Below are 17,122 nucleotides of genomic sequence, written 5' to 3'. Positions count from 1 at the left end.
ATCCCGTAGAACATCACAACTGGTGTAAATGTACGGAACTTGACAAAGCACATACAACAACCATAAGGATATGTTCTCATATACTGGGCTCATGGCAGGTTTTCCATCTAGATTTTTTTGGGGAAAATCAATGGCGTCTTACAATAACCACAAAGTAGATAAGAATTTATAATTTCTCATCCGTATGCGTCAGGTATCTGATTTTATTACGAAATTCACCAATTTAAGTGAAAACCCATTTTTTGCAATTGTTTTGCAGATTACCCACAGCACAATCTGCATACAGAATAACAAAAGAACCCGTAAAGATGATAATGAAAAAACCCGTCATACTCACCTCGTCTGCCAACTTCATTGGTCCAGTGGTGGCGTCTCATCCCATGTGCCCACTATAGAATTGGAGGATCCATGATAACATGTAAAGGGGTGTCCAGTGTGGTGAGGAACAGAAGGAAAAACCAATACCTCTGTGTCTGGTGCTCCTCCACTCCAAGTGCTGTGCCCCGGCAATCTCATGATAAAATGCCGTGAAATCATCGGAGGGAGCACAGTGCCTGGAGCAGAGGAGCGGCGCCGATCAGTGAGTTCAGTATTGTTTTTTTTTCTATTTTATTTAGCACGTTTGGAAAACTCAAAATGTGTAGTCCAGTATTGGACAACCTAGCTAAGATTTCTAACAGCATTTATTATTACGATTACTGACGACATGTTAAGGTAAGCATACACTTTAAAAAGCTGCTAGCTACCCTAACACATATATGCATGCTGGCCTTGCTTGAGCGCGTACGTGCTCTGATCGCTGACGGCGGTGCATTAACCTCAGTGACAACGAAAGAATGGGCATGCTGGAATCTGACATGTCTGCTCGTTTTCTTCTCTAATACTTGCCGCTGGGTATAGTTAGGACACCATTATACTGTATACAATTGATGGTGGTCCAGTCCTGCTGACATTAGCAGGATCAGTTGGTAGTCATCAAATGGGGGATATGTGGTTCAGCACGGGACCCAACTATTTTCCTAGGGGAGACTCGTAGCAGTAGACGGACCTTCCGTTTAAGTAAGGCTGGCCATACACATTAGATGGCTGTCGGCCAAGTGCTCCTGTGTTCTCTCTGAGAAAGCCGCTGACTAATCGGTTGGCTGGCAGCTTATCTCAGGAAGAACAATGTAATTGGCATTCCAATATCAAACATGCGTGATCGACATCTCTCCTGAGCATCAGTCGGCCGATGCCCCCATACACATAAGACCATCATCCGAGCCCATCGATATCGGTATGTCTATGTCTTGTGTATGAGGCCCTCAAGTCTGCCATTGATTTACATATACACACAAAACAAAAATAATTTACAAGGGCCATTGTATTATGGCAAGATATTTCTATTGGCTTCTGTAAACTGGATAACTATGCAGAAAACTGAACGTTGGAAGGGTGACTGAGGATGTGTGACCAACAGCACTTAGCGGGACTATCTCAATGTAAAAACTTTTCACACAATTAATTTTTAGCAACATACAGATTGCAAATAATATTCATTTTTTAAAGCTTATACAATGGATGTGATATATAATGGTGGGCCCACTCTTGCAATAGTATGGTGGATTTACTACACAGAGAAAAATTGGTAAATAAATCTATTTCCAATAGCTCAAACCTCACATGTTGTATTTATCATCATAAGGACATTGACGGGCTGTGGACTTACGTCTCTCTTACCTTATGTTGTCATATATGGAATATAATGATTTTGTTTCTGTTTTTTTCTCTTTGTTGAACGTTGAGGACTTATATCCTCATCTCATTTTTGTCTACTTTTCTAAAATGTTTCAAAAAAACTTTAAGATATAGATAATGGTCTTATCTTTCCGTGTAGAAATGTTTGAGGAAAATGTAAAATAAGGGTCTCCCAATGTCTACAGATAGTGCGCCTCTACATCTATACCCAGTCGTAAATGACCCATCGTGACCCAGCTGGGGTAGCTTTTACTGAATCTTTCCCGCATGAAGCAAGATGACAACAAATGAAGATAACACATTACATTGCCAGGTGTTTTAGGGAAAAGACCAAGAATTTACACTAAGGAATGGTGGGAATCTGCTTACTATGTTCAAAGGCTTTTTTCCCAAACCCAAACTAAAACAATATCACTTTCCATAGTGTCTTTCAGCACTCAGATCCCTCAGTGCTGCACCTGGAAAAGCTGGGCCGCATGTCTGTGTGTCCAGAAGTGTGAAGGGAAGGGTCCTTGATGTCCACCTCTAGTGTTTTATTACACCCTTGTAAGCCAAGCCATTATATGGTGGGAAGTGGAGTGCAAGGTTAAACTAGCAAACACTCCAGAATGCCAAGAATTCACATTGGACGCTGATCCTGGGCACAATGTCTCTACACCCTGTGACGCTCAGTCAACAAATGCTTAGATGGACAATGCGCCTATTTACCTGGGCAAGCGCCATGCCAACCTGGGCCAGGAACCATATCGGCTAATGGCTTGAAAGCCTCAGGATCTACCTCTACTAACTACATCTATATGTCAGTAGCCAGAGTCATATATAGGAAGAATAAATATTGTTCCATATAGCCTTTAGTCTGACAAAGGACTTCCGATTACAGACTGTCATAAAACAGCCATTGTCTGCTAATAGACCTGCATAGCAACCACAGGGAATCCATAAATCACAACATTCCCACGACCCATGGAAGCATTTCTGATAATTATGTTGGTAACTGTTATTCACATGTTTCCCTAATACAAGGTTCCAACAAAATGGTTGCTAATGTGACCAAACATTTTGGGAGCTAAGGGTGCCTAGATGATTGATGTGCCCTGAAGCCCCACTGAGTAGTCATAGCTGAAGATCATAACATGTTTGCCCCCAGCAACCACTACTAGAGGGGTCACAAACATTCAATGTAACAGGCTACGTTCCCACAATGGGTATTTTGTGCTTTTTTAGTGCAGCATAATTTTTGCAGCATTTCCGCACTAATTAGCTAAATTAGGAAACACGTGTTTTTTTTCAGAGTTTTTATCATGTTTTTCACCTGCGGTTCTTGTCTCTTTTTATTATGCCACATTATGCTTTGTTTTGGATATTTCCAGTTACTTAGCTTTGATAAAACTTAATTGACTACGTTATGTGCGGATTATATTACATATACAACACATATGCGTTTTTCTATCAATGGATTCTCCTCGTCACATTCAAGTCTATGGGGGAAATCTGCAAATAAAATGCATATTTTAATAGAAGTAAAACGTAGCAGATTCCAAAATTGCACCGCAGGTCACTTTCCACAGCTTAAAAATGAAGTTCAGAGGTCATGAGAGTTATATTCAACCCATACACTTGGATGGAACTGTAATACGCTGACTTTTTTGCGCAGGAGAATACTCAGCAGAAAACGCACCAAATACTGAGCCTGACAGGATGCAAAAACCAGCTAGGCTCCTAGTGGTGGCTGCAAGCAGTAAGAACATGAACGCTGCGGTCAGTCCCCAGTCCAGTGTAAATGTTGTGGTCAACCAGTACACAATGATCATTTTACGCCTAGTCATTTTCATTTTTATTTGGTTTTAAGACTAAGCAGCCAAAGCAGCTGAAGTGATTTTTTAGGGAGTTCTACAGCAGCGCCAAAGATGGAGCAGGACCATAAAAATCATCTTTTATGATAACAAACTCTAATTAGCAGGGCCCACTTTTTTTCAGACTCACGTTGGATATTATTTTTCTAATTTGATACAGTTGATATACAGTATGTACCCTCTATCTTTAATTGTGAAATATGCCACCACGTTTGAAATACATATCACCTTAAATATAATATTTGTCAAAGTGTCTTTACGATCTTAACCAGATTTGTTAATGGATTTTTGTAATAAAAATTATAATATAAAGAAGTAACCACACCTGAATCCAGTGATTGTATAGTAATAAGTATCAGGAAGCAAGTCTGAAGCACCCCTGGTAAATAGTAGAAGACTAAGTATTGGTACCTCTGTAAGGTCTCCTTCAGACGTCAGTGATTTCTCGTAAGAGAAAATGGATTTGAGTTTCATGCTCTGTGCTCTGATCCTGTCACATGCGAGAATCACAGCACAGGTGTGGAGGAGACGGAGAAATTAATTTCTCCATCTCCTCCATTACCGGCGTCCACGGGAATCACACCGCACTCAGGTGATATCTGAGTGCAGTCCGATGTTTCACATGCACCCATAGACTTATATGGGTGCACTGCATACAATCCGATTCTTCAAGCTACTCGCCAAGAATTGTTTGAAGACAGATTTTTCAAAGGTTTTATGGACTGATGAGATGAAAGTGACTCGACAGACTAGATGGATGGGCATGTGGCAAGATCAGTAAAGGGGTGCTGCTATGGGCTGGTGTTATTAAGAATGAGCTAGTTGGACCTTTTGGGTTGAAGACGGACTCAAAATCAATTCCTAAACCTACTGGCAGTTTTTAGAAAACACTTTCTTCAAGCAGTGTTACAGGAAAAAGTCTGCATCTTTCAAGAAAGCCATGATTTTTATGCAATTGCAATGCTCCATGGCAAGTACTCCACTGGAAAACAGCACATGGCTCCGAACAGTGTCTGGGAGGCTGTGGTTGGTGCTGCCCACAAAGTTGATTGTCAACAGATTAAGAAACTGACAGACTCCATGGACAGACAGTTCATTACTGTTAGTGAAAAGAAGAGTGGCTATATTGGTAACTGATAGTGTATTTTAAAAAGTAACAAATGCATTTTTGCACATTTTGAGTTGTTTGATTATTATTCTCACTGTAACAGATGAAAATAAACAATTTAGATAAGAAAACTTACATTTTTCATTTAGTTACATAACAGTTCTGCACACTAATAGTTTCGTAGGACAACAACCAAAGTGAGACTAGCTCACAATTACATAACAACCTAAGTGTGGATATTCACTGAAACACAATTAGAATACCTACTCAAAATTCATGAATAAACCAAATCAAAAGAAATGTATATAAAATATAGAATTTTATTAAATCATAATATCAAAATATAGAAGACATAAAAAGGGGACCATATGACAAAAAATACAGAAACCACAGCACAAAGATTTTGGTAATGGGTACACTGACTAAATAACATGATCATACATATTAAAACCCCATAAAAATAGCCTATTGGATAAATATAAATAAGTATAGCTAACATACACATCTGAAAAACATGCATAGAAAAAAGAGGGAGTCTAATAAGATTATACCAGTAGTCAGTAGCAGTAGCTATGGTGCAGTGGATAACAGGAGGCAGGAGCCGGCCGATGCGGCTAACCCCTGTGCAACAGAGAAATGAATATTCACTTCTCCCCATGCCAATAGTCCCTCTCACCTCTATGCACTTAAGTGGGCGCCGAGAGGTGGATGGGACTGTGGGCGTGGAGAGAAGTGAATATTCATTCCTTTTTACTAGAGGACACGCTGTTAGGCGCAGCACTGGCTCCTGCAGTCGATGGGCCTGGGACAGCTCATAGAATATCACGTTTTACAGTATCACCAACAACACGCAGATCTACCTCTCTGGACCTGACCTCACTTCCTTACTGACCAAAATCCCACAATGTCTGTCTGCTATTTCAGCTTTATTTTCTGCTCGCTTTCTAAAACTGAGTTGGACAAAGCAGAATTCATCATCTTTCCCCAATCTCACTTTGCCCCTCCACGAGACCCATCCATCAATGTCAATGGCTGCTCACTTTCCCCAGTCCCACACACTCGGTGCCGCGGGGTGATCCTCAACTCTGCCCTCTCTTTCAAGCCACATATCCAGCCACATATCCAAGCCCTTGCCTCCTCCTGCCGACTCAAACTCAAAAATATTTCCCGAATCCGTGCATTCCTTGACCATGAAACCACAAAAACACTAGTGCACGCCCTTATCATCTCCCGCCTCGACTACTGCAACCTCCTACTCTCTGGCCTCCTCTCTAGCACTCTGGCATCTCTCCATTCTATCCTACACTCTGCTGCCCGATTAATCCACCTGTCTCCCAGTTATTCCCCAGCCTCCCCTCTCTGCCAAGCCTTTCACTGGCTTCCAATTGTCCAGAGGCTCCAGTTCAAAACCCTAACCATGACATATAAAGCCATCCTCAACCTGTCTCCTCCATACATCTGTGACATGGTCTCCCGATACTTACCCACACGCAATCTTCGATCCTCTCAAGATCTCCTTCTCTACTCCCCTCTTATCTCTTCTTCCCACAACCGTACACAAGACTTCTCCCATGCTTCCCCCATACTCTGGAACTCTCTACCCCAACACATCAGACTCTCGGCTACCATGGAAACCTTCAAAAAGAACCTGAAGACCCACCTCTTCCGACAAGCCTACAACCTGCAGTGATTCTTAGTCTGCTGAACCGCCGCACAACTAGCTCTACCCTCTCCTAGTGTATTCTCACCCATCCCCTGTAGACTGTGAGCCCCCGCGGGCAGGGTCCTCTCTTCCTCTGTACTTGTGTGTGCCTTGTTTTGCTCATGTTTATTGTACTTGTCTATAATTGCCCCTTACACTTGTAAAGCACCATGGAATAAATGGCGCTATAAAAATGAATAATAAATTAATAATAATAATAATAATAATAATAATAGTGGGCACAGAGGCCGCAGCCGCCAGGTTCCTGCAGCTGCCAGACGATCACTGTGCCTGCTATTAAAGAGAATGAATATTCACTGCTCTCCACGCCCATGGGAGTGGTGAGCAGTGAATATTCATTCTCTTTAGTAGCAGGCTCATGTGTTTGCCCGGCAGCTGCAGGAAGCCGGCGGCTGCAGCTAACAGTGTGCCTGCTATTAAATAAAATTAATATTCACTGCTCCACACACCCATAGTCCATGGTGTGTAGAGCAGTGAGTATTCCAGCAGCTGTTCTCTGCTTGTAAGCAGCGCATGACGTCATTGCCATGCGCTGCTTGCAAGCATAAATCAACTGCTGGCATCAGAACAGGATGCTGCGAGGGAGCGTAGGGAGGGAAAGTAGAATGGTTTATGTTTTTTTCTGATGGGGGCAATGCATACCAGAATAGGGATGATGGGACCATGCATACCAGGATAAGGATGAGGAGGCCATGCATACCAGGATGGGGATAGGGGCCATGCATACCAGGATAGGGATGAGGGGACCATGCATATTAGGATAAGGATGGGGAGGCCATGCATACCAGGATGGGGATGGGGGAGGAGGAGCAGCTGGTCCGGGAGTTGATGAGAGGGATGATAAATGTAGGAACAACTTGTCTCTACATAGAGCAGAGAAGAGAATAACTAACTTGGTAGAAAGGCAAAATGAGCAATTGTAATTACACAGTGCTATTGAATATGATGATTGCAATATATTAAGAGGATAAAAACTTTGATGGGAGTGCTTCTTTAAATATTCAGGTTTCTGGTTTACTAACCTTTTGGATTGACAGACAGAATTGTAGTTGTCCAATAATAAAATTAATCATCAAAAATACTGATTATATAAATTATAAATATATATATGTGTGTGAAAAAGATTCTAAGAACCCAAAATGTTGCTATTTGGGCTTAATAAAGTCCACTTTTTTGTCCATTTTGTATGTCTTGGAGTGCTGCCTTCTTCTTATATCATCTCTCTCTCTCTTTCTCTCACTCTCTCTCTGTAGGTCCTTAAAAAAATAAATGTTGTAAATTTCCTTGAAAAAATGAAAAATTGCAGCTACATTTTTAAACCTCCTAAAATGCTAACCATATAAAATAACATTTTACAAATGGTGCTGATGTAAAGCAGAAATGTGGGAAATGTTATTTATTAATGTTTTTCTGTGCTATGACTATCTGTTAAAGGGATAATAATTCAAAGTTTAAAAACTGAACATTTTTTTTTACATTTTTGTAAAATTTTTGATATTTTTTAGAAATAAACACAAAACAGATTGACCTAAATTTACCATTATCATATATATATATATATATATATATAAAATGGGCCATGAAAAAAACAATCTCAAATTACTGGGATTTGTTGAAGAATTCCAGAGTCATTACCATATAAAGTGACACTGGTCAGATTTTTTTTGTGTATATTACGGTAATTTAATTAAATTAAGCTATGATGAAGCGGCCAAACGTAAATATATCTAATATATATAAAAAGGGAATCATGTAAGTAATAAAATGGTAACATGCTGTGGAAGTGTATTGTTCTCTATAGCACATCTATAGATATAAAGCTGAGTGTATGCATGTGTGTGTATGTATCAAATCACGCCCAGTCCACATAGCCCCGCTTACTCCACACGCAAAGCCCTATCCACGCGGCACACGTTGTTAGCGCACACGGGCGGAGACACATTCACCTCAAAAGCCACTCTGCAAAACTCACTCGCTGCAACGTTCCAGCCGCTGCGAGCTACAGTCATGGCTGCCGCCTTCAGAGTATCAGTGCGCAGCAGGCACTGGCCACATCTAGCTCCGTCGTGTCTAGAATGGAATTGCTCCTGTGAGGCATGACGTCAAGGGAAAGGGAGGAGCCTCATGGATTACACCGCTGTGCTCATAACAGGAAGTTGCTGTGCATGTGTGAGAAGAGAGGAGAGAGGTGAAAATGAGGAGTGAGGGGAAAATGAGAGGAGTGAGGGGAAAATAGTGAAGTGAGGGTAAGATAGTGGAGTGAGGGGAAAATGAGGTGTGAGGGGAAAATGAGAGGTGTGAGGTGAAAATGAGAGGTGTGAGGTGAAAATGAAGAGGTGTGAGTGGAAAATGAGAGGAGTGAGGAAAAATAGTGGAGTGATCAGAAAATGACAGGTGTGAGGTCAAAATGACAGGTGTGAAGGGGAAAATGAGAGGAGTTGGGGGGAATGAGAGGTGTGAGAGAGAAAATGAGAGATGTGAGGGGGAAAATGAGAGGCGTGATGGGAAAATGAGAGAAGTGAGGTGCAGTACCAGGCTGTGCATAGAGAAGAGTGAGGTGCTGCAGGTGGAGGCTGTGTATAAGGCCACATTTACATGTTCAGTATTTGGTCAATATTTTACCTCAGTATTTATAAGCCAAAACCACGAGTGGGAGAAAAATACAGAAGTGGTGACATGTTTCTAATATACTTTTCCTCTGATTGTTTTACTCCAAGTTTTAGCTTACAAATACTGAGGTATAAAATACTGACCAAATAACATGTGAATGAGGTGTAAAGGAGAAAAGTGTGGTGCTGCAGAAGAAGTAGGAAGTGTATACGATACGCTTTATTGTAATTATTGCAATTTCTCTCGGGATCAAGTGTTTCCAATTGTATATGGAAGAGGAGTGTGAATAAAATACTATCAACTTGGGTATTCATTTAGTTAATTTGTGTTGCAAATCTGTAGTGTTGAATAGATGATGTGAAATGTTTTCATGTGCAATATACCGTATTTTTCGGACTATAAGATGCACTTTTTTTCCTCCAAATTTGGGAGGAAAGTGTGGGTGCGTCTTATAGTACGGATATAGCATGTGGGGAGCAGCAGCGAGTGGGATCGCACTGTTATCCCACTTCAGGATGTCCCCGCTGCCCAGAATCAGCTGCTGGGGAAACCACATGGCCCCGCTGATTAAGTGCAGTGAATATTTATTAGCTGCTCCCCGCCCACCGATCAGCTGAGCGGTGAGGGGGAGCAGCAAATGAATACTGCACTTAAGCAGGGACACACAGTTTCCCCAGCACTGATTCCGGGGAGAATCTGTGTGTCCGGGGGAGGAGGCAGCAGCAGCAGGGGCCAGGAGATCGCTGCATACCTGCCTGTGCTGGACGCTGAGCTGTCTGGTGCACAGGGAGGACCTGTGTGATGTCAGAAGTGGGCGAGCTGGAGCATCACATGGCAGCTCAGAGCCCTCCCTCTTCTGACATCATCACAGGTCCTTCAGACTCCCACTTAGAATCTGCAGCTTCCTCTTATGTCCTGCGCTGTGGAAAGGCAACAACAACAGAGAGGGCTCTGTGTGTGTGCAGCCATGGGATGCTCCAGCTTTTACCTCACAACAGTGTGGCTGGCTGCCACAATTAAGAGGTCAGTCTTTACAAAACACAATAAAGCACTCTGCCACTCCTTTGGTGAACTATAACTCCCAGCATGTCCTAGGATCTGCAGGACATGCTGGGAGTTATAGTTCTCCCATGGGATTTTAAAGCAGCACTCCAGTGTTATTTTGCAGTGCTGGAGTGGTGCTTTCACTATAAGCCCTGTGCACCCATTCTTAGGGCTCATTTCCACATGCGAGGCACACGTCCGTATCTCGCATGTGGAAACCAAGCTGTGGAGCCGGCACTCCAGAGCGCAGTGTGCGGCCGCATAGGAACACATGGAGCTGCACAGCTCCACTCCAAAGTGCCGGCGCCAGAGCTTGGTTTCCACATGCGAGATACGGACGTGTGCCTCGCATGTGGAAATGAGCCCTTATACTCACCCTCCAGCGTCTTCATATCGTAGTTCACAGACACCACACTGGTCCCGCAGCTTCCAACATAATAACATACTATTATATATAATAACACCACATATAATAGTATGTTATTTATGTTATTAAATATTTTACCACATTTTTTTTGCTTCAAATATTTTTTTCCCTATTTTCCACCTCTAAAACCTGGGTGCGCCTTATAGTCCGGTGCGTCTTATAGTCCGAAAAATACGGTAATCATTATAATTTATTATAACTAACCACAGTTAGTTACTATGCCCGGGCAACACCGGGCTCGTCAGCTAGTACTGTATAAATGCCACACTAGCCCAGGAGCTACTGAAATAATGGTATGTGAATATGCAGGAGGTGTGTTTTATGACAGCATTGAACACTGATAATAATAATGATAATGATAATGATATTACTACTGGTAGAATCTGCTGCTCATTTACAAAACCTGCCAAGTGAATTTGCTGCAAAGTGATCCTGAATTTTAGCTTGTTTTCTATTCTAATAATTATTGATTACAACATGATCACCATTCGCACACATTTCCTATGAAATCTCTTTTGGAAGTTATCTGCCAACCGCTACTTACACGCTAGTGTATACAGTGATGAATGTCTACAAACAAAAAACTTATAAATGATCTGAAAACATTTTCTTACCATTATGTTGGGTTTATATGAAGCAATAAATGCTCCATTTACATGAAATTGTTCAGTATTTACAGCAGATTTTTAACCAGCAAAAACCAAAGTGTTGGCAAGAAAACACAGTTTGAAAGCAGCCCGCTTTTGCCACATTTTTGCTTGCCTTTTTGATGTGTTTTAACTTGTGGGTTTTTACCATTCATTTCAGTGGGTGAAAAACCTTACAAAAATGCTGAAAGAATTGACAGTCTGCAGATATGATAAAATGCTTTTATGGTTCGACTACATAACGAAAAAATAAGCAGCATGAGAGTGAGGTTTCAGGAATTTCATTCACTTTACTTCACAGCAGTAAAACGCTGCATATTTTCTGTAAACCCAAGGAAAAATGGCAAGTGTGAATAAGCCGTACGTGGCGTATTCAATGAATGGGAGGACGGGAGAGTCAGCTCACCAACAAGACTGTAGTGGTGTTCACAATGTACACATCGCACGGAGCCGGGAAAGAAAGGGAAGTCTCTGCGGTCCTCAAGCACTTTTTGTATGTGCACAAAGGAGATGCTTCCATTCCAAAATTTGTTGGCATTGAAAGGGTGACCAAACCAATTAAAGGTGGAAATCTAAAAACAACATTTTTCTGGATTTTCAGACTGAATACAAGAACCTTTTTTAGGTTTTAACATAAGACAGGATATCATTCTCCAATATAAGTAATTATTATTATTATTATTTATTTATATAGCACCATTAATTCCATGGTGCTGTACATGAGAAAGGGGTTACATACAGGGTTATAGATATCATTTACAGTAGGTTTACAGTGACACACTGGTACAGAGGGGAGAGGACCCTGTCATTGTGGGCTTACAGTCTATGGGATGTAATGTTTGTTGCTTCAGTATTTTAATATGTGCACTTTATTCCCATTGGCTGTTAACCAGACGAGATTTTAACATACACTATTTAATGATGCTATTTACAGCAATACTTGAACCATGATTGAGGCTTTGAAGCTGAAATGTGTAGGTTTGTTCTCATGATGGAGGCACCACCATTTTGTTGATGCATAGCATACCATATAGAATGAGCCCTTATAGCATACCATATAGAATGAGCCCTTATAGTATACCTTATAGAAGGAGCCCTTATAGTATACCATATAGAAGGAGCCCTTATAGCATACCATATACAAGGAGCCCTTATAGCATACCATATAGAATGAGCCCTTATAGTATACCATATAGAAGGAGCCCTTATAGTATACCATATAGAAGGAGCCCTTATAGCATACCATATACAAGGAGCCCTTATAGCATACCATATAGAAGGAGCCCTTATAGCATACCATATAGAAGGAGCCCTTATAGCATACCATATACAAGGAGCCCTTATAGCATACCATACAGAATGAGCCCTTATAGTATACCCTATGGAATGTGCCCTTATAGTATACCATATAGAAGGAGCCCTTATAGCATACCATATAGAATGAGCCCTTATAGTATACCATATAGAAGGAGCCCTTATAGTATACCATATAGAATGAGCCCTTATAGCATACCATATAGAATGAGCCCTTATAGCATACCATATAGAATGAGTCCTTATATCAAATCATATAGAATGAGTCTTTACAGCATACCATATAGAATGAGTCCTTATATCAAACTACATAGAACCACATAGAAGAACCATATAGTTCTTATATCATATTATATAGAAGGAGCCCGTACAGCATACCGTATAGAAGGAGCCCTTATAGTATACCATATAGAATGAGCCCTTATAGCATACCATACAGAATGAGCCCTTCTAGTATACCCTATGGAATGAGCCCTTATAGTATACCATATAGAAGGAGCCCTTATAGCATACCATATAGAATGATCCCTTATAGTATACCATATAGAAGGAGCCCTTATAGTATACCATATAGAATGAGCCCTTATAGCATACCATATAGAATGAGTCCTTATATCAAACCACATAGAATGAGTCCTTATAGCATACCATATGGAATGAGCCCTTATAGTATATCGTATAGAGTGAGCCCTTATAGCATACCATATAGAATGAGCTCTTATAGCATACCATATAGAATGAGTCCTTATAGCATACCATATAGAATGAACCCTTATAGCATACCACATAGAATGAGCCCTTATAGTATACCATATAGAATGAGTCCTTATAGCATACCATATAGAATGAACCCTTATAGCATACCATATAGAATGAGCCCTTATAGTATACCATATAGAATGAGCCCTTATAGCATACCACATACAATGAGCCCTTATAGTATACCATATAGAATGTGCCCTTATAGCATACCATATAGAATTAGCTCTTATAGCATACCATATAGAATGAGCTCTTATAGCATACCATAAAGAATGAGCCCTTATAGCATACCATATAGAATGAGCTCTTATAGCATACCATATAGAATGAGTCCTTATAGCATACCATATAGAATGAGTCCTTATAGCATACCATAAAGAATGAGCCCTTATAGCATACCATATAGAATGAGCTCTTATAGCATACCATATAGAATGAGTCCTTATAGCATACCATAAAGAATGAGCCCTTATAGCACACCATATAGAATGAGCTCTTATAGCATACCATATAGAATGAGTCCTTATAGCATACCATACAGAATGAATCCTTATAGCATACCATATAGAATGAGTCCTTATAGCATACCATAAAGAATGAGCCCTTATAGCATACCATATAGAATGAGCTCTTACAGCATACCATATAGAATGAGCTCTTATAGCATACCATATAGAATGAATCCTTATAGCATACCATAAAGAATGAGCCCTTATAGCATACTATATAGAATGAGCTCTTTCTGTCATCCAGCCTTCTAAGATTGTGACAATAAGTACTAATCTATGAGTCTAAGGCCTCATTCAGATACATGTCTGTTAATCACATATGTTTGTTTTTTACAGAAAAAAACACATAACCATTAATCAATGTACAGTTAGGTCCATATATATTTGGACAGAGACAACATTTTTCTCATTTTGGTTATAGACATTACCACAATTTAATTTTAAACAAAACAATTCAGATGCAGTTGAAGTTCAGACTTTTAGCTTTCATTTGAGGGTATCCAAATTAAAATTGGATGAAGAGTTTAGGAGTTTCAGCTCCTTAACCTGTGCCACCCTGTTTTTTAAAGGGACCAAAAGTAATTGGACAATTGACTCCAAGGCTATTTCATGGACAGGTGTGGGCAATCCCTTCAATATGTAATTCTCAACTAAGCAGATAAAAGGCCTGGAGTTGATTTGAGGTGTGGTGTTTGCATTTGGAAGGTTTTCCTATGAAGTAAACATGCGGTCAAAAGTGCTCTCCATGAAGGTGAAACAAGCCATTCTTAAGCTGTGAAAACAGAGAAAAAACCCATCCGAGAAATTGCTACAATATTAGGAGTGGCAAAATGTACAGTTTGGTACATCCTGAGAAGGAAAGAAAGCACTGGTGATCTCATCAATGCAAAAAGACCTGGGCGTCCACGGAAGACAACAGTGGTGGGTGATCGCACAATAATCTCCATGGTGAAGAGAAACCCCTTCACAACAGCCAACCAAGTGAAGAACACTCTCCAGGAGGTCGGCGTATCAATATCCAAATCTACCATAAAGACAAGACTGCATGAAAGTAAATACAGAGGGTTCACTGCACGGTGCAAGTCACTCATAAGTGTCAAGAATAAAAAGGCTAGACTGGACTTTGCTAAAAAACATCTAAAAAAGCCAGCACAGTTCAGGAAGAACATTCTTTGGACAGATGAAACCAAGATCAACCTCTACCAGAACGATGGAAAGAGAAATGTATGGCGAAGGCGTGGTACAGCTCATGATCCGAAGCATACCACATCATCTGTAAAACATGGCGGAGGCAATGTGATGGCTTGGGCATGCATGGCTGCCAGTGGCACTGGGTCACTAGTGTTTATTGATGATGTGACACAGGACAGAAGCAGCCAAATGAATTCTGAGGTATTCAGAGCCACACTGTGTGCTCAGATCCAGCCAAATGCAGCCAAACTGATTGGTCGTCGTTTCATACTACAGATGGACAATGACCCAAAACATGAAGCCAAAGCAACCCAGGAGTCTATTAAAGCAAAGAAGTGGAATATTCTTGAATGGCCAAGTCAGTCACCTGATAACCCAATTGAGCATGCATTTCACTTGTTAAAGACTAAACTTCAGACAGAAAGGCCCACAAACAAACAGCAACTGAAAACCACCGCAGTGAAGGCCTGGCAGAGCATCAAAAAGGAGGAAACACAGCGTCTGGTGATGTCCATGAGTTCAAGACTTCAGGCAGTCATTGCCAACAAAGGGTTTTCAACCAAGTACTAGAAATGAACATTTTATTTAAAATTATTGAATCTGTCCAATTACTTTTGGTCCCTTTAAAAACAGGGTGGCACATGTTAAGGAGCTGAAACTCCTAAACCCTTCATCCAATTTTAATGTGGATACCCTCAAATGAAAGCTGAAAGTCTGAACTTCAACTGCATCTGAATTGTTTTGTTTAAAATTCATTGTGGTAATGTCTATAACCAAAATGAGAAAAATGTTGTCTCTGTCCAAATATATATGGACCTAACTGTATAATGCTATTTATTCACTTGTCCATGCTTGTTTGGAGTGACTACAAAAAATCACATAGACTACACTTGGCAGCTTTGATCCAAGTCACCAATCACAATTACCCATATACTGTAAGTTGATGGCTCTGTGAGAAATCACCGTGCAATCTGTACGTTATCCATTTTAACATTGTAATGGATGAATTTTCAATGTATTTTTTCATAAGAGAAAATCACTGATGCAACACTGTTGGTAAAAACTGACACATTGACCAAACACTGGTGAAAATCAGCAAAGAAACACTAAGAAAAATCAAAGCTTTCGTGCGTACCAGAATAATCAGTGTGAATGAGGCCTAATACCAAAGCATGAACCTCAACTGATATCTCAGGACATTGATGAATCAAGAGATAAATTTCGGCCAAAATAGGTCATTTCAACTGATTTATATGACCATCAGCCATGGACCAGTTAGACCAGATAAAATTTGATTTGCATATTTCTAGATATTTTGTCTAACAGTCATATTTATAGTTAACAGGCTTATTAGAAAAGTTTCTATTGATCCTGGAGAGAACTGAAGTTAGGCTCAATTTACAGGTTGTGGCATCTACATAGGCACCAGATGCACCCGACTATATTACAATGGGGTCTGTCATTTAGCATTGTGCTACCTGTAGTGCTATTCATCTCATTAAGATGATGGAATTTGTGATAGAGGCTCCAATGCAGATGAACAGTGCTTATGGTCTGTACATGGAGGATGTTTATATAAGGGTTATGATCAGCTTTTGATAGATTAAACATTTTTAACACTGGAGGTTCACATCCATAATGCATCATAAAGTAAGATGCTGTAATACCACCACTGAAATCATAGTAGTAAATATGGTGTATTGGCTTTGCTGCAAACACCATGTAACTTGCCATAAAGGTTTCCAAAATGGAATGTTTTTTGACCTGCTATGACTGCATTGCTGCAGCTAATACTGACATAGAAAATATTCGGAATATTCCATAAGTTGACCTGAGCTGTTATTTTGAACAGTTTCCATAGAACCAGCAAGACAATCTTCCCTTGCGCAGGCGTGTACTACGGAGGACACAGCATGAACTTCAATCCAATATTGCGGCCAGCATGCAGACAGCGGGTAAGGAAAGGGTGAATCAAACACCCGAAAACCCCGCCCATATGACCGCAAACCTGTCCCGCCAAATTCAGGTGACAGGTTCCCTTTAAAACCAACCAAACATACAGAGTTGGAGGCCGAGAACTTGTCTTCTCTGTGTCTCGCTACCATTCATAGAGGAATTGTGTGGGCTTAAAAAACTTTCAGAAATATTCTCAAATATCTGTTCAGTTTTGGTTAAGCTTCTAAATTATATTATAAAG

At 40.5% G+C, this 17,122-nt stretch overlaps 1 protein-coding gene across 1 annotated transcript in view; it reads right to left on the bottom strand.

The window, feature by feature from the left end:
* KIF26B (kinesin family member 26B) overlaps positions 1 to 17,122 on the bottom strand; it is a 521,116-nt gene that overhangs the window by 466,504 nt on the left and 37,490 nt on the right. The gene's annotated exons all lie outside the window — the stretch shown is intronic.

The sequence above is a fragment of the Ranitomeya variabilis genome, chromosome 2 (assembly GCF_051348905.1).
Source record: "Ranitomeya variabilis isolate aRanVar5 chromosome 2, aRanVar5.hap1, whole genome shotgun sequence".
Classification (NCBI taxonomy): domain Eukaryota; kingdom Metazoa; phylum Chordata; class Amphibia; order Anura; family Dendrobatidae; genus Ranitomeya; species Ranitomeya variabilis.
This window is presented reverse-complemented; position numbering and strand designations above follow the sequence as displayed.